Source organism: Tursiops truncatus, chromosome 13 (genome assembly GCF_011762595.2).
Source record: "Tursiops truncatus isolate mTurTru1 chromosome 13, mTurTru1.mat.Y, whole genome shotgun sequence".
Classification (NCBI taxonomy): Eukaryota; Metazoa; Chordata; class Mammalia; order Artiodactyla; family Delphinidae; genus Tursiops; species Tursiops truncatus.
In genome coordinates this window covers 1,924,312-1,951,978 of record NC_047046.1, presented here as the reverse complement: position 1 = coordinate 1,951,978, position 27,667 = coordinate 1,924,312, and the positions used below count along the sequence as shown (strand labels likewise).

Sequence of the window (27,667 nt, the reverse complement as noted above, 5' to 3'; positions counted from 1 at the left end):
GGCCACAGTGATTGGCTCGGGACTGGGAATGTGACCCAGGTCTGGCCAATCAGTGTAATCCCATGCCCTGGATATGGTGACTGGTTGGGGCAGGGCACAGGACCCAGGCGCATCCGCAGAGAATGAGATATTGGCCTTGTGTAGGAATCCGGGAAGAGACTCTCTCTTTTGCCCTCTGGACTTGGAAAGTTCAGGACAAAGGCTGGAGCTACTGTGCCATCATGAGGGAAGAACTCAGCTGAGAATAGAGCCAAGAGAGGCCGAGGGAGAAGTAGGGTCCTGATGACATCACTTGAGCACCTAGATCAAGCTGTGCCTGAAGCTAGCATTTTCCTTTCCTGTTACTTGGGCCAATAGATTCCCTTGGTTTGCTTGTACCAATTTGAATTGTCTTCTGTCCCTCTGAACTGAAAGTCCTAACAGACAAAATGTTACCCAAATTGTCAAGCCATACTAATTTCTGTCATCTAAAATTTTCACCCCTGTCTTAAAAGTGGACAAAAGGGGCAGCAAGGCTCCACATGGATTAGAACGGTAGGTGTTCCAATAACCTCAGAAATCACGTCCACCCTAAGCCCACAACCCCCAGGACCACATTTAGAACTCATCTGGGAGGCTCCACCGATTCTCCATCTCTCCTCTAGCTTCTTTGAAACAGATAAGGGCAGCCATTGACGAAGAAGTTATCTGATTTATTTTCCTTTATTTTAATTGTGCAGCGTATTTTAACCCAGCCACAGGATTTTAATTTCTCTCCCTCCTCCCCAAACATTACAACATGAATTATGTCTTCAATAACAGACTGTCACAAAGTCACTTTTTTTTTTTTTTTTTTTTTAGCTACAAAAGTCCTGCTTCAAACGCTTTAGGTACAGAGTGTTCGTTTAACCTTACAATTTCTGTGGCATAGAAAGAAAGGAAGGCGCCCACTTGGCATTCCTAAATGGAACAGGGTTACGTGGAAGCTGTTATTAAGAGGTCGTAGAGGGATCTGATTCCCAGAGGTATTTTCACGGCATTTTGCTACAGCATGATGCATCAGGCAATGAACGTGGGGAAAAATTCACACGCTCCCTTGTGAAAATGTCATGACCTATAGGAATTAAGCAGTACCCGCACTTGAACCTCAACACTGGGTTTGCTGGAAAGCCATCACTTCTCATGTTCTGGCTAATCAAGGAAACTAGACTTGGGACTGGTGTTCGACTACCCCAGGTCCAGTCTCACACAGTAGCCAGCACTAGCTCTCCGGAATAAAAAGCAGATCTTGCTGCTTCCTGACTGAAACCTCCCAGGCTGCCATGGAGATCAGAATAAAATCCAGACTCCTGGTGTGGCCCCAAAGTCCTGTAGCATCTTGCCCACCCACCTCTCTGATCTGACCCGCAACCATTCACCATGCTCAGCCACCCTGGCCTCTTTTTTTCCCTTGAACAAGCCAAGCTTATTCCCGCCCCAGGGCCTTTGCACGGCTCTTCCCATTGTGGCACATCCCTACCCAGCTCCCACTCCACCCCCCCCGTCTCTGCCAGTCTGGCTCCTTCTCATCAATTATGTCACTCCTCAGACAAGCCCTCGGGTACCAAAATCCTCCCCACCTGTCTGCCTCCTTTCCCCTCACTGCTTTGCCCTGCTTTATTTTCCACGGGCGTTTATCACTATGTGAAATTATCCTGTGAGCTGTTTACGTTTTTCTTGGGGTTTCTCCTCATTAGAATGTAAGCTCCGATGGGAAAGGAGTTTTCTTTTGTGATCCGATTCCCTGTCGTCAGAGAGGAGAAGCAGAGTGAACAGCCAAAGTCCACATAAGTCAGATGTTTCCAAGAAACTCAGATTCACGCGTTGTAGGGAATCCCCCGACTTGGGTTTCAGGCTCCGTTTGCTGACCTCATTTATTTCCGTACATTTAGTTTTTATCCAGTCCCTTATAAGAGCACCGGGCAGTCAGGAATCACCCTCCCGAGGGCACTGACCAGGCCTTTGGCCAAGAATAGCCAATCCCCAACCTGCAGACAGACCACAGCCCAGATGTGAATCTGCTAACTGACTGGCAGGCATCAGACCTGCTCTCCCACAGGGATGTTGCCAGCGTGGTTAGGACAGACGTTAGAGGGTCAGGCCCACCCATAAATCCCGCTTACCCCACATGGAGCTAAAGTGCTGTGCTTTTGTTGTGGGAAATACTGTGTTCGTTGTATATAGTAACTTAACAGAAAGCAATACTCTTGGGGGAAAGAAACAAGCTTTATTTGTCTTGAAGACAACGCTTTAAAGGACAGCAGCTGTGGACGAGGAAGAATCTACCAGAGGACTTCTGGGCAGCTAAAAGCCTCCGCAAGTCGTTGGCATTTGCACTTTAATACATCTGATACACGTCATCTCATGCCAAGATTGTGGTTTTGCATTTCTTTGACTTAAAATTTTCCATTGTGTCCCCTTTATGTTTATCGGAATGATTGAGGTCACTTCCCCGGTTTGCAGCAATGGAAAGAAAGTCTGCTGGTAAGGAGACAAAAGGACAGATTTGGGGAGAGACTGAGGTAGGCTGAATAGAGACCCCACAAGGACGTGCACATCCTAACCCTGGAGCCTGTGAACGTTACCTTACGTGGCAAAAATGACCTGGAAGGGGTGATTAAGATAAGGATCTTGAGATGGGGAGACTGTCCTGGATTATCCTGGTGGGTCCAGTGTAGCAATGGCAAGGGTCCTGATGAGAGGAAGGCGGAGAATCGGGTCGGAAAAGAGATTTTAAAGATGCTGCACTGCCGGGTTTGGACAGGGAGGAAGGGGCCACGAGTCCAGGAATGCGGGTGCCTCTAGGGGCTGGAAGAGGTGAGAACGCGATTCTCCCCTGGAGCCTCCAGAAGGGATGAGCCCTGCCGACCCCTTGATTCTAGGACTTCTGACACCGACCAGTCTGGTTCCAGTGACTCCACAATTAAGAAAGGAAAGGAAAAAGAAAGTGTTGGAAACATGAGGTTAAATTGGTCTTGGAAATCTCAAGGACTAATCTCTCACATGAAAAAAATACCTGTTTGTGAACATCTCTGCTCTTTCCCAAGAAATGAAAATTCTCCACTGTCACTGGTCACGTCACCCTCCAGCTCAGCTCCCTTAACTCACCCACACCCACCTAAATGGCCCTTAGTAACGCTCCCCATTGCTTTTCGAGGTGCGTCATCTCTTTCCGGCAGGGACCCAGACTGAGATGCCGTGTGACCCCATTCTCCGTGACAGGCCAGAGGGAATCTCTGGGGGGCAATGACCCCACGTGAACACGATGCTTTATAAGAAAGGCTGGGCTGCTCCAGCTGCAGCGAGGACGGGACCCTCAGCAATGCTGCAGTGACCACAAGAGCCGCGGTCCCCACAGGACGACGCTGCAGGGGCGCAGGAGCCTGTGTCCCCGTGCGTCTCCAGCAGGTGCCTCTGCCCTGGGCTCTGGGAACTTCTGGTCGCATGAGAACAAGAATGCCCCCTGGGTGTTTACATCACCCAGCCTGGGTCCCTGCTACCTGCAGCTGAAAGAACCGCCGCTGACTCTCGCAGAGAAGGGGGCTCTCTCTGACCTGGTAACAGCCGATCCCGTCTGGAAACAGGACCGAGGCTCCAAACGAAAAACACTCTAAATGTCGGCTCAACGGGCTGCTTGCAGCGCTGGAGTCTCAGGACCTCACGCCACTGCCCAGCCGGCCTTTCCAGCCCCGCCCGTCCCGGGAGCCTTGGAAGAGAGGCCCATCGGCTTACAAGTCCCTGGTCCCCGGCTGCCCAGTGTCCGGAGCTCAAAGCCGGTCACTTTCATGACCAGAGAACCCCATAGAGGCAAACCTATGTCCTGGCAGCTGGACTAGAACATTCTCCTGGGAATCAGCCAGGTTATCTACTGAAGGAGAAGGAAGTCTCGGACTAGCAGAAAGGATGGGAAGAGATTTTCACTAAGACCTATAAACTCCCCTCCTCCACAAAAAGGAAAAAAAAGTTCTCAGATGTTCAAGCTTAAAAGCCCAGACAATTCCTCCTAAGGTGGAAAGCTATGAACAGTGGACCCGTACAAGATTTTGTTTTTTAATAAAGGAAAAATAGATAATGATACTCAGGTGTGCCCGCTGGGCTTTTCCAGCCAAAGGTGTGTGGCTCCACGAATCCCAAACGTCCACGTGTGGCATCCGACAGATGCCCAGTTTTCTCAGTAATGCGATGAAGAAGAGAGACCACCAGCTAGGGAGTGGCATGACCACTGTCCATACCAGTCATTTGTAACCGAACCCGGAATTCCAGCCAACCTCAGATTTCTGGCCAGCAGGTAAAAAGAGTTCACAGGTCATAGGTTCACAGGTCATGAACTTAACACCCCACACTGTACCTGGCTTCAGAACATGGGTGCCACCGTGTCCTGCTTGCTGCCCGGGACCTCCCACCGCACACAGGCACAGTGGCGCACTCCTGACTCAGGCACCAGATCCCGCCACTCGACTCGTCTCTGTATCAAAATACAGATTTCGGGGGCAGCTGCGGTAGCACCAGGCGGGAAAGTAGCCTGGTGTGTTAGTTTCTGCTTTATAACAAAGCGAATCAACTATACATATACATATATCCCCATATCTCCTCCCTCTTGGGAGTCTTTTAATGCTGAAGGGAGCTCATTTTCTGGGCCTTGAAGCTTTGTTTAAAAGGCCACGGTGGGGCTTCCCCGGTGGCGCAGTGGTTAGGAATCCACCTGCCAATGCAGGGGACATGGGTTCGAGCCCTGAGCTGGGAAGATCCCACATGCTGCGGAACAACTAAGCCCATGAGCCACAAGTACTGAAGCCCGCGCTCCTAGAGCCCGAGCTCTGCAACAAGAGAAGCCACCACAATGAGAAGCCTGCGCACTGCAACGAAGAGTTGCCCCCGCTCGCTGCAGCTAGAGAAAGCCCGTGCGCAGCAACGAAGACCCAACGCAGCCAAAAATAAATAAATAAATTTATAAAAGGCCACAGTGTGGAGGTAGCAGGGGAACACGTTTCAAATCTTAAAGTGAAAAAATAATGTCGGATTTGGTGAGAGTTCTATGGGAGCAGGGGAGCCCCTCAGGGTAGCTAGAGACAGGTCCGGGAATGAGACGGTGGTGGACCCACCACCTGGATCTGCTCTACGAGAACCACACTCCGGGTGCAGGAACCCAGCTTAGGAGCGGACAGACGCGCACATGGAGTGAACTGAGCGAAAGAGAGAAGCCGGAAAGAAAAGGAAAAAGAGAAGGAGAGAGAAAGCCAGGACCAACCCTTCCTCTGGCCAGCGTGCCCAGCCCTGTCGTCAGCCCGCCTCCGATGCCGAAAGCACCACCATTTTTTTTCATCTTTGTTCCTGTTTAAATACAAAGACTCTTGGGCTGAGAAGGTCACTGAGCCTCATTATGGATTCACACTTCAGCGTGAGTGAGTTTATCAGAGACTTTCCTGTTTGGAAGGAAAAAGGACAGAGGACACAGGGCCTGGCAGGAATAGGAGGCAAAAGGGGAACTAAAGGGAGAGTTGGGGGCGTAGAAAAAACACATCTTTTTTTTTAATCGTGGTAAAATACTCATGACATAAAATTTAACGTCTTAACCATTTTTAAGTGTACAGCTCAGTGACATGAAGTACGGTCACATAGCTGTGCAGTCATCACCACCAGAACTTTCTCATCTTCCCAAACTGAAACTCTGTCCCCATTGGACACTAACTGCCCATCCCCCCCTCCAGCCCTGGCACCCACCATCCTGCTTTCTGTCTCTAGGAATCTGACTGCTCTAGGGACTTTATATAAGTGGGATCCTACAGTGTTTGTCCTTCTGTGACTGGCTTTTTTCACTGAGCGTAATGTCCTCAAGGTTCACCCGTTGCAGCACCGCTGTCAGAACTTCCTTCCTTTAAAGGCTGAGTAACAGTCCATTGTACGTATATACCACCTTTTGTTATCCATTCATTTGTAGATGGACACGGGGGCTTCCACATTTTGGCTATTATGAATAATGCTGCTATGAACAGGGGTGGACAAATACTGCTTCTCAGTCCTGCTTTTAATTCTTTTGGGTGTATCCCCAGAAGTGGAGTTGCTGGTTCATGGTGTGACTGCATTTTTAATTTGCTAAGGATCTGCTATCCTGTTCTCGGTGGTCCCTGCACCATTTTACATTCCCACCAACACCTGCTATTTTCTGAAAAGCACAACTTTTGTGGGGGGGGGGAAGAAAAAAAAAAGGCCAAACAGGAAGGCAGGAAAGTAAGTGTGTAATCAAGAAAGCTCTAATTTTTATAGTAACTGAAATACGCTTTAGTACATCTGTGAAATTAGCGACTCCAAACCACCAACCAATCGTTAACTAATATCTACTCTGAGCACCCACGATGTGTCCCGTTAGATCAGGTGCTGGCGATACAGTGATGGATATGAAGGCAAAGACCTCTGCTACCTGGGAGGTGACATTCTTATGGGGGGGTGGGGACAGACACACACATTAGTGAAGACACATGACCGACCAAGTAATAAGAGACACAAGAAGACAAAAGCCAGGTGAAGCCACATGGTTAGAAGGAGGAGGAAGGAGGGACGCAGGTGGGAAGCAGGGAAGGTCTAGCTGAGGACGTGACTCTTAGGCTGACATATGAAGAGCGAGAAGCTGACGGCCATCGGAAAAGAAGGGAGTAGAGCTCTAAGCAGGGAAAGTCATGGCCTGCCCAGGCAGGCCTGGTGGTCAGAGGAGCAAAAAGAAGTTCAGGGTGGACAGAACTTCAGGAATCAAAGGTCGAGAGGCAGGTGACAAGGCTGAGCAAGGTGGCGGCCGTGGGGAAGAGACGCGTTCCTATTTGGGAGGAAGTGTACTCAGAGGAGCAACACCGCCTGGCTTGAATCACCAGATCACTCTTGATCCTGCCGGAAAATGACTGTCAGGTGTCAGGAAGGGTGGTAAGCAGGCCGTGTCAGCATCTGGGCCAGAGAAATGGCGGCCTGCATTGGTGGGACACAGTGGGGATGGGCTGTTCAGAGTGAGGTGCAGGGGTGAGGAAAGGAAGAATCCTGGACGGCTCTCAGCGTCTTGGCCTGAGCAGCTGGGCGATGGCCAGTCACTGGGATGAGAAAACCAGGACAGGCAATGGTTTGGGGATCGGACATGGGAAGTTTTGCTGCGGCCCCGATGTGACCGAGTAGACGTCTAAGTAGGGATACCTAGCAGACAGCAAACGAGACGTTTCCCAAGTGCTTCGGGCAGTGGCCGCATGATGAAATAGAAGAGGCGGGACCCAGCGTCCCGGCCACCCTCCTTTGGGTGGGCTGCAGTGAGTCTCCCTCTTCGCCTTCCCCAGGTCCCTGCCTGACGGCCCCCCTCCCGGTGGCCCATCAATAGTGGCTGTCGGTTACCTTGTCCAGCTGCCGGGCCCTTGCGGGAAGGCCTGCATGATGGGGTCTCAGGCGATGGTCTCCCTGGGCAGCATCCTTCAGTGCATTTTCCTAGAACAAAAGGAAAGGGCACGGTGAGATGAAGCCCCAGCCTCCAGAGACACGTGGAACAGTGGTGAAGGGTTCTGATTCGAAATCAGACGTGGGTTGGGTGTGGTTCTGCGATTTACAAGGCTTGTGGTATTGGACCGGTTTCTTCTCTTCTTTCCGGACCATGAGTTTCCTACTCCATAAAACGGGAGGAATGACACTTCACGACGATGTTACAAGCAGATGATAAAATAGTATCTATAAAGCCTGTAGTGAAGTGTGAGAAGGTAATTCACATCCGATCCACGGCGTGCTGACCTGCATTACACGTTCGTGTCCTGAAGCGGCAACAGAACCGCTCTCCAACTGCAGTTTATCTCAAGCTTTGACCCGCCCCCTCTCCTCACAAACACTGCTCCAAGCACATTGCCGTAATGAACGGTAGACAACCGTCTTGCTCCAAAAGAAGATAAAAATCTACGAGGACTGTGGATGGCTGGAACACGTGTGGTGGTGGAACTCCCAGGACCCGCCAGACTCTGAGTCCAGAAATGGGCAGAGAGAATGAGGACCCCAATTTTTCTTGCTACGCAGGACTGGAGGCGTCCCATTTGAGGCTAGAGGCCTGAGCAAAGGTCACCACCTGACCCGAGACGGAGGTCAAGTCCCCAACCCCAGAGCTCTAGCTCACATAAGGGAATTCCCTGGAGAGGCAGAGGGACCAGACCCCCTGGCTCAGTGATATCACCTGTGCAGGAAATCTGAGCTACCAGTAGTAAAACTGGGAGCGTCCACAGGGTGGGACAGGACTACAAAGAAGTAAGATGAGCACAGAAAGAGACAGATCGGGGGTAAAAATGTCCCATGAAAGGTGAGTCTGAAAATAGAAATTCCAAAACCCAGAAAGAAAACTCACACTACTAAAGAGATTTAACAAAATTGGTAACCAGGGTGAATTGACTCCAGAAGAAATAAAAATGACAAAGCAACCTGCCAATGACATCAGTGAGCAAAGTTGAGGGTCCTCGCAAAGGTAAAGGAAGGGATGACGTCCACTCAGAAAGCATAAGGAAGCAGCAACAGGGACGATTAGTGGCCCGCTGTGGAAGGGGACGGCAACGGCCACCAGTAGTCAGGTCTGCAGTTTTCTTGTTTGCTTGAAAACAAGTGTGTTCTCTGTTCACCTCCTAAGTGAGTTACTCTCCGGGGAGCACCCACGTCTGAACTGACCCGGGAATCTGCTCTGCAATACTTCGAGAGTTCTGAATTTGGGCTCATTCACACTCGCGATAGGAAAGGGGCAGGAATCACACGGTTCTGAACACCTCCCACAGGAAGAAAGGCTCCTCCTGGCTGTTTTCAGGTCCCGTATTTCAGTCAAGCCCCCTCCCCCTCGGCCACCGTCGTTACCATCTCCTCCTCTCCATGGCATCTCCCAGGTTTCCATGGTGATGAAGCACATGGAAGCAATTCCCACGCGCCTCGCCCGCGGGGTCTGGTTCTGGAAAACGATGGTCCCCAACCCGTGGGAAAGCGCCTCGCTCCTCTGAGATGCCCCAGCGGCGTAAATGCATGGTTGTCTTTCTTAAGTCAAGCAGTTACAGTGGAGTCCCCTGCCAGCTCCTTGAAGGACCTGGAGACATTCTGAGATGTGCCACGTGTGAGAGTCACCAGCAATCACAGGGATGGGTGCACTGATCCAGACACCTGACGCCTGGCCTGGGAGGGCTTGGATGCCCCAAGGTGAACTACGGTGGCCGTGTCTCAGGGAGTTACAGGAGCAACTTTAAACAGGGTTAGGATGTCAGTTCTGCGGTCAAACTGGCTCAATACAAACTCTAGCTCCTCTGTGTGTTGTCCTGTGACCTCCGGCAGGTTGTCCGATATCTCTACACTCTCTAAGACGGAAGGATGTAGAAGTGTCCACCCAAGCGGCCTTTGGGAGGATTAAAGGAGATGGTTCTCGCAGAGCACCAAGCGCTTCCCTGCGCACGACGGCAGCTCAAGCAGGGGTCCCCTTCCCCACCGGAGGTACCACTGTCACTGTCCACACCTTCCGCATTCTGCCATGCCCGCCATCACCCCCCTCTGCAACTCCCCTAGAAAAGTGGATTGCAAGAAGGGGACGTCGGGAAGAGGAGCAGTGCTAACCCTTTCATCCGGTTTTACGGTGGTTGTAGAAAAGTTACATTCATCTGTTTTACCTATATTCCATCTCAGTGATCAAGGTCAGCTGCTTCACCTGATAAAATCAATCTTCACAAGAAAAAAAGCCCAGGATCTAACTCCAGTCCGGGAAGCACCGATCCACAGTGTCACCAGGCAAAAGGGAGGACACGTGGCCATCGCTTCCCCAAATCAGTCCAAGCATGAATCGGCAACTGGGGTACAGCTTACTGTACTGGTTCCCCAGCCGAGAGGAGCTGGGAACAGAAAGAGCTGCTGAAAAGCAAACTCATCCCCAGACGAACAACCCTGCACCCCACAGAAAACTCCTCAGCAGAAGGCAAAGCCCCTCACACAGTGATGCTGAAAGAACCCATCCAGCAATCAACACGCCCAGGTAAAAGCCCGAAGAAGGGTGAAGATGCCACGTAAGCCACGCAGACTACGCGATTTCTTTGCCCGATTATAGCATCTCATTTATCCAGACTTGCCGATCACCACTGAAGAAGCCGAGAGGCGAGCATGGGGCAGGGGACACATGTGGTCTCGCCCTCAGTGTTGCGGTGACGGCAGACGTCGGTCCTCCCGCCCTTTGGAGTAACAGAGCACGGACGCCCCTCAGACATGCATGCATCTTGCGTTGCTCGGGGGAAAATTCAGAAAAAGCCTACGGCTCACGCTTCCAGTCCTATTGAGATGCTGAGGAGCAGCAAGACTTACCCTGGAAGCTTTCATCACTGACACCGTGCAGGACCAGAGCTGCCCACCTGGGGAAGCTGTCACCTAGCCCTTCTGGATTAATCAGCGCCACCAAAGCAGGGCTGTCAAGCAGGAGACGGAACACCTCACGTACTGGCCGCATGCTTGAGACCAGAAGGCCCCCCAAAGATGTGGGCTTTCAGTTGCAACACGACAAAATGAGACTCGCCAACAGGCGCGGGTGCACAAGCTATGACAATTCACTGGAGGAGGGGGACGGCGAGGACTTAATATAATCTGACACTCCTGCTGAGTGACGAGGTTCCTCACAGCCTGGGGTAAGGCAGCCGGCCACACCAGCGCCCAGATCACAGGTGTGCACACACACCTCCCCCCGCCACAGTGTGATCTGCGCCACGCTGGCTTCCCCTGTGCTGGGGGTTTGACACTGTTGACTACTGACCACATCTGAGGGCCCAGGAATTGAATCTGACAGCCCACGCCCACCGCCTGGAGATGCAAAGCCAGTGACTCATGCATCACCAGGACTGTGATAACAAAGAACTTTCCGAACACCAGCTGTATGAAATCACCCTTTAAGCTCCGTCTTCCCGACCTGAAATAACGATTGTTAAGAGAGAAAAACCAGCCTCTGTGTATCTGTTCGCTTCCTCGGAAACGGTGCAGCTTTCCTGTCCTTGGGAGACTCTCAGCGTCGTGATGGGAGCAGACTGAGTCTCGGATACTTTACATTTGAAGCCGTCCAAGTAAGAGGGTTTAGGGTTCACAAACAGTGGGTGCCCGAGACAGGCTCTACCCTGGAGGAATCAAAACACACAGTTTGTCGAATCTAGTTGTCTGCAGCCACAGAGAGAAAAGGGCACAGTCCTTTTTTCCACTTTGTAGATGAACGTTTGGAGGTTAGGACCAGCTCCCAGAAGGCTGATCAGGAGCTCCGGTACTGAGTTGAGGACACCTGGGACCAGTTACCCCTGAAGCCTGAGTCCCGGGAGTGAGTGCCATCTGCCAGTGAGACTAAAGGGAGGACCCCGGACAGAGTGAGAGAAACACAGATACTACAACGGGCAGAAGAGGCTCCTGCAGAGGGCTGGGCGGGAGTGATGGGAACAAGGAGTGTGACGTCCTATAAGCTAAGGAAGCACAAACTTGAGGATGAGGGTCCACAGCATCAGATGCTGCCCAAGCCAGGTGAGGACCAGAGGATAGACGTGGTCTTAGTGGGTGCAGCATTGAAGACGTCCCCCATGACCTTCAAGAGAGGTGCTGAGAGAGAACCCTCCTACGATCTTGATGGGAATGTAAATTGGTGCAGCCACTATGGAGAACAGTATGGAGGTTCCTCAAAAAACTAAAACTAGAACTACCATATGGTCCAGCAATCCTACTCCTGGGCATGTATCTGGAGAAAACTCTAAGTCAAAAAGATACAGGCATCCCAGTGTTCATAGCAGCACTATTCACAATAGCCAAGACATGGAAGCAACCTAAATGTCCATCGACAGATGAATGGATAAAGAAGATGCGGCACATATGTATAATGGAATATTACTCAGCCACAGAAAAGAATGAAATAATGCCATTTGCAGTTACATGGATGGACCTAGACATGATCATACTAAGTGAAGTAAGTCAGACAGAGAAAGACAAATACCATATGATAGCACTTATGTGTGGAATCTATAAAAAAAGTGATACGAGTGAACTTATTTACAAAACAGAAATAGACTTACAGACATAGAGGACAGACTTATGGTTACCAAAGGGGAAGCGGGGGAGTGATAAATTAGGAATTTGGGATTAGCAGATACACACTACTATACAGGTAAAACAGATAAATAACAAGGGTCTACTGTGTGGCACAGGGAACCATACTCAGTATCTTATAATAACCTATAATGGAAAAGAATCTGAAAAAGGATATATAAATATATATGCATAACTGAATCACTTTGCTGTACACCTGAAACATTGTAAATCAACTCTACTTCAACAAAAAAAATAGAAAGTTTTAAAAAGTTTTCAAAAATAAAATAAAAATACAAAGACAGGTGCTGAGGATGGAATAGCAGAGGTCACCGTGTGACAGACGGGAGAGGTCCAGAAACCGAGAGTCGAGAGTTCTTGGAAGAATACTGAGTTGAACAGGAGGAGCGAGCCCAAGATGAGCCTCCGAGGGACGTGCGTGGCGCGGGAAGGCGGAGGAGATGCAGGCTGGGCAGCAGCAGTGGTAGGTAACAAGACCCAGTGGCTCCACCCTCCTCCTGCAGGTAAGTGGCTGTTGGCGGGTGATGGAAACAGGGACACTCGCGGGAAATCCAGTTAAGGCCGCAGGTGGTGACGCTCACGCGAGCGGCAGGCCACACTGGGAAGGAGCGATGGCAGGAGAGAAGCACAAAGCACTTCGGGGATGAGACCACGTGAGGGGAGACGAATGCACATTCAATTACATCACGGCCGCAATGCACACAGCTCCTACTCTGAGCCAGGAGCTGATCTAAGCTCGTTGCTTCCTTGTTTTTCTTTTTAAAAGCTCATCCAATTCTCACAACATCTCCGTGAGGTGGACACTACTATCCCCACTTGGTATACGAGGAAACCAAGGCACCAGGGGTTAAGTAACCTGAACAGGTAACCTCCACGTAGCAGGTGGGGCAGCTCCCGAGCATTGGACCAGGCTGCTCCCTGCACCCCCGTCGCCCCCAACTCTCTTTCTGAAGAGCAAAAGGTCCTGCAGCTTTCCTGGTCCCGGGAGCTGCCAATGGGCTCAGAAGTGCCTCCAGCTGGGAGGAGTGGGTGTCCTGGGAGACCTGGGACAGCGTTCCTCAGGCTGGGGGCTGAAGATACAGTCTTGGGGGGTGGTCTATGAAAATAAAATGTTGGTATTTTTTATTTCCATGAAATCTAAAAGGAATAAATATAAGCATATCCCTTGCCTCCTTACCACTCTACTGAATTTCAGTGCTTGTGTGTGTGTGTGTGTGTGTGTGTGTGTGTGTGTGTGTGTGTGTCTGCACCGGCTTGAAGAATTACCATCTTGACTGCCCCAAGGTAATGAAAAGATAACAAAGGCTAACGTAAATGGTGCTTTCATACCAAGTGCGAGCCACATGCCTTCACATGTGCTTAAGAATCAAAGATTTTGCAGGAGTTTGAAAGAGATCAACGGTAGGAATGTTGAATCAACTTTCAGGCAGCTGTCACCATCTGCCTAAGCAAAGTTACGTAAAGGGCACCATCTTTACTTACAGAGGAAAATTCAGTTTAAATAAAATAATATCATCCGACACATTAAATTACAATAAGTTTGAATTTTGAACTTTATTGGCTTCTCTCATTTGTTTCTTTCTAACCTGTTCATTTGTGGCGGCTGTATGGTTTAGAAAAGCTGTAAAAATTTTATAAACCAGTTTTATCACTGTGCACATGTAATTACATTATGAATTATAAATATATAATCACACTATGTTTAAATATAATAAAGACTCTGTTGTTATAACGTGCAAGTCTAGTAGGATCATATTGTGCAAGAGTGATATAATTACCAATGATAATAATATATAGTAAAAATTATGAAAGTCAACACTGGGATGTGCTTGATAATATTTTCCTTCCTGAAAAGTCTTCCCGGGTGGCTCTAGCCTAAAGGCATGGGCGGGGAGGATGGAGTAGCGCAGGAGAGAAAGGAAGGGGGAATAACAGGATGGCGTGGAGCGCCTGGGGTGAGAGAGCCGGAAGGAAGGGGGAGGAGCTTGCTTTGTTCCTGTCCAGGGTCCTGACCAGGGCTGAGCCCCACTCCTGCCTCTTGTGGTCAAGGCCCAGGACAGCGTCTAAGTCATCACATGCTTTGGAGAAATACTGGGACTCAGGAGACCTGGGTTTGAGACCTAATTCTAACATTTACCAAGTGTGATTCTGGGTGAATTCTTTAACCCTCTGAGCATTCCTGGCAATTTAAATGAGATAATGCACACAAGCACACTTGGCAATCTGTAAAGGGCAACTTGAATGTGAAAGACTGTTATGTAAATAAAGGGACTGCCTCTGTTTTCCTGTAATGCTCTGGGGGTCGGGGCAGGGAGAGAGAAATCCAAATCTCTAAGTCCCCGTCTGTATTCAGAAAAACCCATAAATGTGCACTCGGAATACTCGCTATTCCTTGACCTGTTTGATATTCAGCCATCGTACATATGCCAATAATGCAATTACGGAGAAGCACACCGTGCTATTTAAAAGCTATTTTTCTAATATAGGTTAAAGACGAACTGAAATGGAAAAATGTAACACACCAAGCAGGCTGTAATGCTAAGCTCATGACCCAGACAGACACTTGTATTTTAAAGAAAGCGTCTCTCAGTGATTGTATTTCATCAGTTTACATGTACTTACTATGTGTGCTTGGTCCTTCTAATGGTTAAATATAAGCACAGTGAAATTTATGCTTGGTTCCCATTGGTCACTATCGTCAGTACACAGGCTGGCCCCAAAGACAGCTCTTCTCTACCAAAAACGGTGGGACTGGACCTAGGAGAGTTATTCGACACGGGATTAACAAGGGTAGGGGAGCACGGGGAGAGGAAGAGAGGACAGTTAAAACGTAGAAGAGTTGGAACTTTCCTACATTGCTGGTGGGGACATAAAACGGTGCAGCCGCTGTGGAAAAGAACTGGATGTTTCCTCCAAAGGGTTAAACAGAATTACCTTATGACCCCGTGATTCCACTCTTAGATATATACCCAAAAGAACTGAAAAAAAGGGGTCCAAACAAATCCTTGTACGTAAATGTTCACAGCAGCACTATTCACAATGGCCAAAATGTGCAAAAAACCCAGATAGGTGTCCATCAGCTGAGGGACGCATAAACAAAGCGTGGTCTCTCCATGCAACGGCATGTCATTCAGCCATAAAAAGGAATGGAGCACTGACACACGCTACAAGGTGAACCTTGAACACATCAAGCTAAGTGAAAGAAGCCGGACGCGAAATGTTACATACTGTGTATATTTGGTATGAAATACAAAAAATAGGTAAATCCAGAAAGCACGCTTCTGGTTGCCAGCGACTGGGGGGAGCGGGGGGAGCGGGAGTGATTGCTCAATGGATACGGGGTTTCCCTTTGGGGTGATGAAAATGTTTTAGAACCGGATAGAGGTGGTGGTTGTACGACGCTGTGAACATGCTTAAATGCCACTGAATTGTTTACTATAAAACTGTTAATTTTATGTTGTATGAATTTAACCTCAGTTTTTGAAAATTGTCATCAGTTCCTCCAGCAACAGAGCCTGAAGTGCTGTGAGACAAGAAAGGTTATTCCCCAACTGTTTCTCCACAAGCTCTTCCCGTTGGAAGTAGCTCCCGCATTGAGACCCACTTGGGACAACTGGTCTCCTAGATGCAACCACCACTGCATCTGGTCCTCAACCAATAAGCAGCAGTCCCCCCCAGCGCTAGAGGGAAAAGCTGAGACCTGTTAGGTTCGTCTCCAATATGGCTCCTGCCAAAGGGACCTTCAGGAACCCGTTTTCTGTATATGACTTCGGCATAACCTGCTGGCTTTGGAACTGAATGCTGGCATAAAGTGCAACTCTTCCATAGGCTTGCTCGGCACACACAACGCGTAAGAATTTTAAAACCATCTTCCACCTACTCTCCGAAAAGAATTTAAAGATGCCTGTAATGAAATATTTATGCAATAGGGTGGTTAAGAATTTTAAAAAAAAGAGAGAGAGTACAATATATAGAAAAATGTATAACCAGGGAATCACATAGAGGATTCTACCCATTGACTGAACATCACATTGGAGCACGGAGCTTGCCAGCTACGAACTGGAAGGACAAGTGATCAGATAGAAATTTGTTCATGGAAAGGATAAGCCTCCTAGGATCCTTCCGCAAATAACACGGCGATAAAAAAATACTTAAGTGCCTTTTAAAAAAGTGTTTGCTTTTTCAAGAGAGAGTTTATCAGTAACCACATTGTTACAACGTTGTTACACAGTGGTACCGCTCCGTTAAGAGCTTCAGCGTCTTACACTCCTGCCAACCTAGGGGCTTTCTTGCCTTCACCACATTCCAAATTCTTGATCGTGGAAACTTGGAGTTATACAAGCAAGTGGAAACAGTCGTGCTGCAAACTGGCCCAGCCAGGCAGAGTCAGGCTGTAACCCTGGGCAAACTGAGCAGCCACTCACTCAGTAACACCAAGTGTCTCCCCCTAAGACCCATCACTCCGACTGATTAGTGACCGGATTTGCCTTACGACTCAGAGACCTCCAGGTGTTGGAAAAGACATATTTGAGTTTAGGTCCAAATCTGTCTTCTGTCCACATCGTGGTACGTCAAACGTCATAGAAAACAGACCAAATTCCTTTCCTACCTGGACGTTTCAGATATTTTTTGTTTTTGGCTGTGCCACACGGCACGCAAGATGCAGAATCTTAGTTCCCCGACCAGGGATTGAACCCGTGTCCCCTGCAGTGGAAGCGTGGAGTCTTAACCACGGGACCGCCAGGGAAGTCCCTGGATGTTTCAGGTATTTTTAAGATAACTTTTTGTTTTGTTTTGTTTTTATTGAGTTATAATTAACATGCAATATTATATTAGTTTCAGATGTATAGCATAGTGATTTGATATTTTTATACATAATGAAATAATCACTGCAATAGGACGAGTTACCATCGTCACCATACAAAGTTCTCACAGTATTACTGACTCTATTCCTTATGTGTACATTACATCCTTGTGACATCTTTCTCTTATACCGGATGTTTGTACCTCTTAATCTCCCTCACCTACTTCATCTGACCCCCCAAACCACCTCCCTTCTGGCATCCACCTGTTTGTTCTCTGTATCTATGAGTCTGTTTCTGTTTTGTTGGTTTCATCTGTTTTGCTTTTTAGATTCTACATATAAGTGATACCGTATGGTACTTGTCTTTCCCTGTCTGACTTATTTCACTTAGCATAATACCCTCCGGGTCCGTCCATGTTGCCACAGATGGGAAGGTTTCATTCTTTTTACAGCTGAGTAATACTCCATTGTACACACACTGCATCTTCTTTATCCATCCATCTATTGATGGGTACTTCATTAACTTTTTTATTTAAAAATTTTTTTCTTTATTTAAAAGTTTTTTTCTTTGTTTGTTTCTTTATTTTTTTGGCTGCATTGGATCTTAGCTGCAGTATGCCGGATATCTGTTGAGGCACGCGGGATCTTTCACTGCGGCATGGGCTCTTCGTTGGGGTGTGCGAACTTCTCTCTATTTGCGGCACGCAGACTTTCTCCCTCTAGTTGTGGCCCGTGGGCTCCAGGGCAGGTGGGCTCTGTAGTTTGCGGCATGTGGGCTCTCTCACTGAGGCGCGCGGGCTCAGTAGTTGTGGTGCGAGGGCCTAGCTGCCCCGCGGCATGTGGGATCTTAGTTCCCCAACCAGGGGTCTAACCCGTGTCCCCTGCATTCGAAGGCAGATTCTTCACCACTGGATCACCAGGGAAGTCCCTCATTAACTTTTTAGATTGAAGTAAAAAACACATACACAAAAGTGTACAAATCATAGGCATACAGCTCTGTTAACTTTCAGAAGTGCACACGTCAGCACAATCACAGCCCAGGTCACAACACAGAACCTTTCAGTAGCCCCCAGATTCCTCTCCTGTCTCCTTCCTGGTCAAGATTCTCCCAAAAGGTAACCCCTAATTGTTCTGCCTCCTTTCTAACTCTATGTAAATAGAATAAAAATAATTGACAGAGGTAGGGGTGCATGTGAGCCAGAGAGAGAGGGAGAAGTGGGGAGGGGAGGAGAGGGGAGACAGCGGGACTGGCTCGTGGAGCTGGAGGGAGGTTCTCACCCACAGACATTATGTTTGGTCAAATAAATATCATCCCGTGGTTACTGCCTTCTGAAATGCAGGTGATCCTAGAATAGGTTGACACTTTTAGTCCCTAGACTTAATAATGATTGACTCAATTTATCCCCAGATAGAAGCTCAAAAAGGAAAACCAAACTCTTTGTTGATTTTATGAATCCTCCTCTGGGAGCGGTTCCCGAAAGGGCTTGAGAATCCTTTTTAGGCATCAAAAAATTCACAACCAAGGGAACCTTCCTACACTGTTGATAAGAATGTAAATTGGTACAGTCACTGTGGAAAATGGTACGGATGTTCCTCAAAAAACTTAAAATAGAATTGCCATATGATCCAGCCACCCCACTCCTGGGCATAGATCCAGACAAAACTCTAATCCAAAAAGATACAGGCACCCCAGTGTTCACAGCAGCACTATTTACAACAGCCAAGACATGGAAGCAACCTAAGTGTCCATCGACAGATGAATGGATAAAGATGATGTGGTACATATATACAATGGAATACTACTCAGCCATAAAAAGAACAAAATAATGCCATTTGCAGCAACGTGGATGGACCTACAGATGATCATACTAAGTGAAGTAAAGAGAAAGACAAATACCATATGATATCACTTACGTGTGGAATCTAAAATACAACACAAATCAACATACCTACAAAACAAAAACAGACTTACAGACATAGAGAACAGACTTGTGGTTGCCAAGGCAGTGGGGAGGGGAGGGAAGGATTGGGAGTTTGGGATTAGCAGAGGCAAACTATTATATATAGGATGGATATAAAAGAAGTTCCTATTGTAGAGCACAGGGAACTGTATTTGAAATCCTGTGACAAACCATAATGGAAAAGAATATGAAAAAGAACATACATATATACATATATATATATATAACTGATTCACTTTGCTGTACAGAACAAATTAACACAACACTGTAAATCAACTATGCTTCAACAAAATTGTTTAAACATTCAAAACCAACACTCCAATTACATGATTGCATCCGGACGTTCATTTATTTGGGGCATTTATGGATTGGCTGACTTTGGCAATAAGCTACCCCCCAGCCCACCTCCACTACTGGAGTCCAATATGGTAGCCACCAGACACATCTGGTTGTTTAATTTTAAAGTTCACTAAAATCAAGTAGAATTCCAGTATAGAGCTTAATTACCCTCCTCTTGAGTATGGACTGGACTTAGCAACCTGCTTCCAGAGACCAGAATATGTTTAGAGAAGAACAGCAACTTCACAGTGGAGAAACCTGGCCGACACCAGCTTAACCAGGCGATCAAGGTCAACGTCACCCGTGAGAACATCATCATCACATTGACATCATATGATGGGAGGAGATGAGAAGGGTACTTCACCTCTGTGGTACTTTCTCCAAAAACCTATAACCCCAGTCTAATCATGAGAAACCCCCAAACTGGGGATGTTCTAAGCTTCTGAGAAACTCTCAGAAATCTGAGTAGACTACGGAGGCAGGATGACTAAAGGCCATGTCGGGTCCTGAGTGGAATCCTGGAACAGAACACTGGGACACCACCAAGGCGACCTGGGCCCTTGTACCTAGACACGATGTCAGCTGTAGCTGCATATTTGCAAACGCTGGAATTGGTCCATGGAATACTCCTGGGCAGACAGGAGAACCACCTGACTTTGCCCCCAAAGTTTGCCTCTGCCTCTGTTAGCTGACATTTCTGAGTAGACTTATCTTCCATGAATCCCGTTTTGCCACTGGCGATGCAGGATGGAGGGTGCTGGGCTGGGAAGAAGGTATCAGGTCCCAAGTATGAGGTTGGTGGAGATTCAGAAAAAGCAGATTGAGACTCGACCTTGGAGGGCCCCCAGCTCACCCAGTGGCCAGCTGCGTTGCTGTCAGCAAATTACTTAACTTCTCTACTTCTCCCTCCCTTCACCTATAGAAATGGGCATCACAACCATACCCTCGCAAGGTCATTGGGAAGACTGAAATAAACAGTCTACACACTAGAAAGAAAGCAAATGTAAGTTTCTAGTGTCCCCGTGCAGGATTCTCAACCCAGGCTGCACAGCGCATCTCAAATTGCAAAGGAAAATCTTCCCCTATCACAAATTCCTCGGCCTCGGGGAACAGGAAGCGTCCTGATCTCTTTTGATGGAGGAAATGAGACTCTGCCTCTCTTTCTGGCATGGAGATGTCATTAGAGGGTCCATGTCAGTGCTTAGAGCTAAATCCAGATCACTTTTTAAAACTTCCCCTTTTGCTGAGGCTGGACCCACGGTGAGAGCCTCGCTAGTTTCAAGCACGTTTGCTCTTACTCTGTCTCTCTCTGGATGGGACTGTCAACAGATCTGCCGTCTCCATTTTCATTCACGCAGGGTCACTTGACTCCAAGAGCTGACGGAAGCAAAATGTATGCCTGTAGAGTCCTTCAATGTGGAGGGAAAAGGGCTAAAAATTTCTCAGTGTTTTACAAGGAAGGTTATTCAAAATGGCAACATATGACTGGATTTGCCCCACCATGGTTTACGTGGCCCAAGTTATCTAAAGAGTCATCAACATTTTAAAATAGAACATTTATTATTACTAAAAAAGGAAGATTTACACTTTCCGGTGAAAAATCAGAAAATTTGGCGAACGTGGGTCTGCATTTCCACATGGTCACAATTAGCCATAAACCCCGACGCTTCTTCATCTTTGGTCCTAAGTGTCCTTACTCATCCCTGAGCTCCTCAGGGAGCTGCAGCTCAGAGAGGGCAGACGACGTAAGGAAGCTCACACAGCTGACCCGTGCCAGAGGCTGAAGCTGTATCCACGCCCTCAGCACCCCTCCTCCGCACCTGCCTCCCGCCCCCCCTCGCCGAAGACTGAGCCCGCGCTCACGTCAGCACACGCTGCTGTGAAAGCGTCCCCTCCGTGCTGCCCTGCGGCCAGAGTCTACACACTTGAGCTCTGCGACGTCTGCGCACGTTTCCTAAGATAGAGTTTACAGGATCTGCAGTAGACTGAGTCACGAGCATCGCAGGTCCACTGCCGGGCCAGCCAAGAACTCAACCGACTTCACGTGCTTAAGTCAAGGGGGTGACGAACTTGGCTTCTCCCTCCCATCCTTCTTCTATCCCGTTGCCAGGCGGTCATGTTTTGGGGTGGGGGGACCACGATGTAGTACCAAGTAAGGAGGGAGGGGGCTGGGCAGGGTGAGCCCAAGCGTGATAGAAGGGCAGGACGTGCCTATGGCTCTGCAGACCCTCTGGGGCTGGTCGTCAGTTACTTTCGGTGCCTTCCTAGACCAGGCATCAGCAAGCCACGGCCCACAAGCCAAACCCAGCTTGCCTCCTGTTTTTGTGAATAAAGTTTTACTGGAACACAGTCATGCCAATTCATTTACAAAGTGAACTTTTTTCAGAAGCGATTCAATCACGCAGTGCAGGACATGGTGATCTGTGGCTCAGAGATGCTGCCATGTCCGGGGAGAGAGGCCCAGGACACCAGAGGCTCATAAACAGTGAGCAGAAGGTATATATATATATTATCGCCACAGCTCTATAATGATAGAGACTTTTGTAAATATATACACGCTTATTTGTTGCTTGCTCGCTTCCTTCTTATTTCTCTAGGCTGTTGACCCTTAAACAACACCGGGGGTAGGGACGCCGACCCTCCGTGCCATGGAAAATCCACACGTAACTTGTAGTTGTTCCTCCTCACGCGTGGTCCCTCCATAGCCACACGGTTCAAACTCATGTTGTTCAAGGGTCAACGAATTGTACAGCATTCGCTTATGCTATGAACACTACATAGGGAGATAAAGAAGGAAACAAATAAAGAGATTTCTAGAAAAATGCAATCAGGGCAAGTGGCTCTGAGAAGGGGGCATCTAAGCAGAGACCGAAAAGCAATGAGGGAGCGAGGTGGACATCTCGGGGAAGGACGTCCAGAGCAGAGGTGATGAAACAGAGCAGGACCCTGTGCGGCTCCTGGGCTCCAAAGCCTTTCAAACTGTTGCTAATCAGGGAAGGGAGGGGATGCAGAGACAAGGGGGAAGCAGTCAGGACACAATAGTGCAGGCTTGGGGCAGGTCCTGGTTCCGCCTCAAGGGATACACAGAACAATAGCTTTGAGCTCTTTTAAAGAACTAAAACCCCCAACAAATGGAAGTTGTCAGCATTCTTCGTTCCAGAGAAGATCACAGTTTGATCACCTTGAGAAGCTCATCAAGAAACCCCTGAGCTCCGATGAAAGGAGCGCAGGCCCTGCACACACCCTGACTCTCATCAGCAACCCCGCCCTTGAACCACTGCTATAAAACTCCTCACCAAATTCTCCTGGGTTGGGACACACAGTTTTTGAGGGTCACAAGCCTGCTGTGGCCCCCGTTTGCCTGGCAAAGCTATAAAGCTATTCTTTTCTACTTCACCCAAAACTCTGTCTCCGAGATTTGATTCCACACCTGCACAGAAAGGCCAAGTTTTCGGCATCAGTGACAGCAAGTGCAGAGTCCCCAAGCGCAGCACCGGGACAGAGAGTAGAGAACGTGTAGACGGCCAGGCAGCCAGGTGTAGACTATGGCAGGAGCTGGGGTTTTATTCGAAGGGTGATGGAAAGCCCTGAAGGGTTGAGAGCTGGGGAGCTGCAAGATATAGCACAGGTCTTGGAAGGATCACCTAGAAGAGGATGAACAGGGAAAAATGGGTTGTGGAGGGATAAGGAAGGGACCAGGCAGACCTGCTGGAGGCTGGTGCAGCTGGCCAGAGAGAAGAGGGTGGGCTGGGTTAGGGATGATGAGAGAGGAAGTGACCAGGGGCTGGAGGATGGGTGGGGACCTCAGTATACGCACATTTGCCGTGAAGCAAAGTCTCTAAACTTCAAACCAACTCCACCAATTCTCTACCTGAACCTGACATCAATTTTTATCACAGGGTATCGGTTTAATCCCTTGCTTTTGAAAACACACATAATGATGTTGCAGAAAAAGAAAACAGCAAATGGAATTTGAGAAAAGAGGGTGTTGGATGAAGAAGAGTTTCTGAACTCCATGGTCTCAAAGAATCACTAAAGAAATAACCCTGTTGTCAGAAAGGATTCACTCTGTATGACAATCATATTCTAAAACCCGCAGTCAGAGGTAGGGGAACACCAGGCACCAGTCCCAGCTAGACACCTGCTCTCCGTAGCTTCCTTGTGACGACAGAGCATAATCTCACTTGACTAATGCTATCTGGTCTCAGAAACAATGAGTTTCCTCCACTGGGACCCCAGGTTTCCAATGGGACTTTTTAATTGTAAAAGGGGAAAATAGCCTTGCTCTCGTAAGCAGGAGCAAAACTGATTTAAAACGATGCTTTAGAAGAATGGAAAACCATGGTCTGCCTGGCCATTATTCTTCACTGACCCATTAAAGCAACACCCCTGTGGAGCTGGGGACTTGGTGTTTGGACCTTGAGCCATCACATATCTGGGGGAGGGCGTGGACGCATCACTCCTTCACACGTAAAATGGAGCTGATCCCATCTCTCGGGGTTTTGACGATGAAATGAGAATATGTCTGGCTGTCTTCCTACACAGTCTCTGGACCCCATGCTTAGTCTTCAGTACTCTGCCCCGCGTAACACTGTAAGGCTCGGGCTGGAAGGCGGAAACCACGTTTCCCAGACTCCCCGGCTGGAACTGGCAGGAAGTGGCAGGTGGGAGTAGGGTAGGGTCGGGGGAGGGGGAGGGGAGGGGGCTCTTTCTGCTTCCTATCTCCACGTTCCTTCCAGCAACAGCAGCGGCAATTCCAGCATCTTAACATTCCCAGCTGGGCAACATTCCCTAGAAAATCTGAGCACTGGCTCCACCGCACCACCCTGGTGGTCCCAGCACAGTAGCAGCCCACGTTCTAGGGGGCCGGATGCTGAGACAGCCCCTCCTCCACGCTCCTAGTGACCCCACCGCCTTCCTTTTGTCCCCCAGGCTCAGGAGTGCTGGCTGCTTCCTGCAGCCGCTAATCTGTGGGTTAACTCAGCTCTCCTTTTCGGTTCTTCTAGCTTTGCAACATTGTATCATAAATATCCTATATGAAAACTCCTGTAGTGACACTTAGAGGCACCTGCTGGCCTGGCAGCAGCAGCAGGGGAAACCTTTGGTCTGGCCCAGGGGGCACAGTCGCTCCTCTGGAATATTAGCACAGCATCCCTAACAAAGCACTGTGGACTGGTGGCTTAAAACAACAGGAACGTATTCTCTCACAGCTCTGGACGCCGCAAGTCCAAAAGCAAGGTGTGGGCAGGACCACGCGTCCTCTGAAGGCTCCAGGGGAGAATCCTCCCCGCGTCTTCCAGCCCCCAGTGGCAATCCTTGGCGTTCAGCTGGTTCCCTCTCCGCCTCGACTGTCACGTCGTGTTTTCTCCCGTGTATCTCTGTGTCCGTTTAATAAGGACACAGTGATTGGATTAGGGCCCACCCTCACTGTAACTAATTACATCGGCAAAGACCCTAGTTCCAAATACGTAAGGTCCTATTCACAGGTTCTGGTGGACGTGAATTTTTGAGGACACCATTCAAACCAGTACACTTGGCCAAAAGACGTCAGGCAGCCTGGCCAGGGAAGGTCCTTGCTGCCAGCATGCACATCAAAGCACTGCCCCACAGGCATCAGACGAACCACACACACCAAAATAGAAAAGGCTCCGACCAAGCAACTTGTGCTGGGAACCAGCCAGCGGAAGCAGGCCAGGACCCACGTGCTAAACCTATAGAGAAAGTGATGTCTGCTCCATCACCTTCCTGTGTCTGAAACCCTCAGAGTGGTTTCCGGCCCTGAACGGTACAAGGTATGTGAAAGCATTCTGACCATGACAAAGTATGACATACACACACAGGGATGTTACTATTTGATTTAGATAAGTTCCACGTGTTTCCAAATGAAGAAATTATTTTCTTTGAAGACCTGTAGATATTAAGCTAGAGAGCAGAGGCACTGAATATACATTTTAACATATATAAATATATAATACATTAATATATTTTTGTATATTATATACAATTTTTCTTTTGAAAATAACTTCATGACAAAGGATTTATGAAATCTAGAAACTGCAGAGAAGAAAAATCAGCTGTGTTTTCAGTGGTGCTGGAGATACCACTCTTCACATTATGTTACACTTACTGTCAGCATTTTTTCTCTCAGATATCTAAATATTCATATCTTTTTTTTTTTTTTTACAAAGTTAAGACCATATTGCATGCGTTGTTTCAAAACTTCAAATGTTACAAGTATTTCCACAGGTCATAAAATATTCTCCTAAAACACAATTTGTCATATCTGCAGCCCACATCAGGCTGGCTCTGCCTGCTGGCTCCGTGGTCTGGACGGGTGACAGCAGAGACAGAACAATGGTCTGGCCAAAAAGGGCCCCTGGATCTCAGAGTCACGACATTGGCAGTGACCCGGCTGTGACCTAGTGCATCATGTCCTACCTCCTGAATGTGTATGTGTCTTGGGAACATATTTTGGGGGAAGTGTGTTTGGCAGGATAGGATTCTTGGGACTAAATTTTATCTATTAAACGTTATCTTCCAACTGTTTCATTTGTAAATTTTAAAGAAAAACAAGACTGCAAGGTCCTTAAAGGCAAAACTTCTCTTAAAGACTCTGGGACCTAAAAGCATGGTGAGCACACGAGACGCCAGTATGTCTCCGGATCACATCAGATCTTCGCTGTCTGGGGCGGTGGCCTCTAGTGGCCCATGGCTGTTGAGCATTGGGATGAGGCTGGTCCCATCTGAGATGTGCTCTGAGCTTAAAGCACATCCAGATTTTCAAGACTTAATACTGAACAAAATGTAAAATAAAGTATTAACTGTTCTATATTGATTTCATACGGAAGTGATGCTATTGAAATACGTTGGGTGAAATAAAAATATATTATTCCAATTCATTTCACCTGTTTCTTTTTACTTTCCATAATGTGGCTACTAGAAAACGTAAAACTATATTTGTGCCTCACATTCGAGGCTCCTGTTGTATTCCTATTAGACACACAGGATAGGAGAGTGTCAGGGGAAGAAGCCCGATTCAGAATAACCATCAAATGTCGCATCAGCGGCAGAAAAGGGACGTTATCATACGAAAACCCCTCCGGAAAAGCCTTCTTTTAAGCTAACGAGCCCCCGTCTCTGTATCAGCAATGAATGTCACCTCATCACCAGGGCAGGCATGTGAGAACATCGATGTTTTAATTCCTTTATACAGGTGTTAAAACGTTATGTTCTGTGCCGTCATCCTTCTTCTCTAGTTTATGATACTGTGAAAAAACAAAAAGCCACAGAATTGGGGATTCATCAAAAAGGACTTCTCAGCACAGCGCCTTGGTTGGAAGAAGCAAATTTCATCAAGCTTGTGTAAGGAAATGAATAAGCATCACAGAAGCAGGACGGCTTTGCTAGGACACCTTCTCCTGCAAGGGAGTCTACTTCCCTCCCAGGACATCCCTGAGCGCTTGTAGAGATCACTCCTTGTTTCTTTCCATCGACTTTCTTTCTTCAGCCGAAGATTAAGAAACCACGAGCATCTTTTTTATTTTGCCTCAAAGGCAACCTCCTTTGAGGGCAAAACTAAGCTGACTACGTCTATGAAAACACTGGGCAACTGGCAGCCCAGTGGCTGAATAAGGCCTGTGGATCACTTAGTCCACACAGCATTTTTTGTTTGTTTTGTTTATCTTTTGAAAAGAATTTTTATTGGAGTATAGTTGATGTACAATGTTGTGTTAGTTTCTGCTGTACAGCAAAGTGAATCAGTTATACATATACATATATCAAACCTTTTTTTAGATTCTTCCCCCATATAGGTCATTACAGAGTATTGAGTACAGTTCCCTGTGCTATACAGTAGGTCCTTATTAGTTATCTATTTTATATATAGTAGTGTGTATATGTCGATCCCAATCTCCCAGTTAATCCCTCCCCACCCCTTGTTATTTGCCAATCCTTCACAAATCAAAACAATTCACATAAAAAATCTGAATTTCTGTCTTCTCCTGAAAAATCAGAAGCGCTGGCACCTGTGGTGGATTGAAGGCGTAAGGAGGCCAGCCCTGTGAGATGGGATGCCCACCCTTCGATTTGCCCCAATTCCCACTACTCTCTACTGTCTCCCCAACCCTGAGGATGATGAGAGGACCAGTGGTTACTTATTATCACACTTGTGCTGTTATCTTTCTCATATTATGAAAACATCTCCCTGTACCCCTACTTCCACAGAGATTATGAAAATGAAATGCAGACTGGGAAGTTAGTTCCTGTGTCCGCGTAATTTTCGATTATATTCTTTGAATGAAGATGTTTCTGTTTTCCTCTTATAGAGCAAAACTCGGATGGTCAAGGCTCTTTATACTGAAGACAATTAAAATCATTTTTAAGCATGTGTACATTCCTATGTAAAGACTTCTCCAGGCCTTGAGTTTCTTTCTCATTACTTAGTATAGTTGGTTTTCCAGCC

General features: G+C 47.9%; 1 protein-coding gene across 1 annotated transcript in view; it reads right to left on the bottom strand.

The window, feature by feature from the left end:
- RIMBP2 (RIMS binding protein 2) overlaps window positions 1-27,667 on the bottom strand; it is a 258,014-nt gene that overhangs the window by 103,277 nt on the left and 127,070 nt on the right. The window contains exon 3 of the mRNA XM_073789923.1: window positions 7,384-7,473. The gene's annotated coding sequence lies outside the window, so the exon portion shown is untranslated. The remainder of the gene's footprint in view (window positions 1-7,383; window positions 7,474-27,667) is intronic.